The 1,341-nt window shown below is 40.9% G+C and overlaps 1 long non-coding RNA gene across 1 annotated transcript; it reads right to left on the bottom strand.

Moving 5' to 3' along the window:
• Positions 1-474: 474 nt before the first annotated feature.
• On the bottom strand, positions 475-1,081 carry LOC122203040. Its single transcript, XR_006195038.1, has 3 exons — positions 1,013-1,081; positions 785-870; positions 475-565 (listed from the first exon to the last, which is right to left on the bottom strand). It is a non-coding gene; the product is annotated as an uncharacterized LOC122203040 (long non-coding RNA).
• Positions 1,082-1,341: the final 260 nt, after the last annotated feature.

The raw sequence follows: 1,341 nt of genomic DNA on the forward strand, positions 1-1,341 counted from the left end.
CGTAAGTGATTCTTGGTGCTGTTCTTCTGATATCTTCTATTTGAGATGCTAAGTAGAATTAAAGACTCGGTCATTCAGGTTTGACCTGAGCTGGGAAAATAGACCAGACCTGGGGTGTCCAATATTGTAGCCACCAACCACCTGTGGAAATCGAGCCCCTGGAATTCAGCTCCTCTGAATTGAGCCGTGCTCTGAGTGTGACATGCACAATGATTCTCAGACAGAATAAGAAAAAAAAAAAAAAGAAACTTTCTTGAGGTTTTAAAAACAATGTATTTTTGAAATCAAACATGAAATACATGTTGAAGTGCCATTTTACCCATTACAATGATTTGATTTTTGACTTGTTTCTTTTTGCCATAGAACTACTAGACAATCTGTAGTTGACATGGGTGGGTCCCATTCTATTTTTGCCTGCGATTGCCAGTCTAGGCTGAGAGATCCTCCCAACTCGCAGACCACTCCAACCTGGCCGTGGTTCAGACCCACAGCAGCATCTGAAAGGTTGAACCAATCAATGGGAGAAACTCAATTCAACATCTCGTATAACGGTCCAAGTCATGATCTGTTTAGGGAAAAGAAAGAACATGACATCTCTCAAGCCTGGGTACTGAAGATCTCCTCACCCCCACAGCTCCTAGAGCAGAGAGCCCAGGTGTATACAGTGTCCCTAGGGGCACACACTGTCTTTGTGATGGAAGTGGCCTCAATAACATTTGCTGTATTCATAGGATTCGTTCCCTGGACTTTGCCGTCTCACATGTGTCTTCTGTAGAACACTAACCAGCAAAAAGGAGGTTGCAGAAGAGTGGACTCCTCCTCTAGGAGATTCTTCTCTGGTTCCCAACTCCCTTCAAAGGGGACGCAGTTCTGAAATGAGATTGACTCAGAAGGGGTTTCTTATGTTAAAGGGTCCTCATGCTACCCTACCAAATCAGGACTCACCTATTTTATCATCTGATCAAGAAGGGGAAATGTTAATATTATCTAAGAAATTTTTCTAATTTCCTACCTCAGAAGTAAAGTGTACAATTCTCCTGCTTCTTGTACATTTTCACACTTTTCCAAACTTGAGCTGAACAAATGAAAGCAAATATGAAACTCGTACAATGCCAATATTGAGAAGTGGTGGTTGTTTTTGACTTTGAGAAACGTTCTAAATGGACTATCAATGCTCTGAGTTCACACCTTTGCCAGCCACCAACAGATTTGTACCTTATACACTTTACTAGGATTACCAAGGGGTGGAAATTCTGTGAAATAACTAATCATTAATAGTTTTCCTGTGAATGTTAGTTTAAATAGAAGATGCAGGATAGGATTTATTGTAACAATAGTAGT

The sequence above is a fragment of the Panthera leo genome, chromosome D3 (genome assembly GCF_018350215.1).
Source record: "Panthera leo isolate Ple1 chromosome D3, P.leo_Ple1_pat1.1, whole genome shotgun sequence".
Taxonomy (NCBI): Eukaryota; Metazoa; Chordata; class Mammalia; order Carnivora; family Felidae; genus Panthera; species Panthera leo.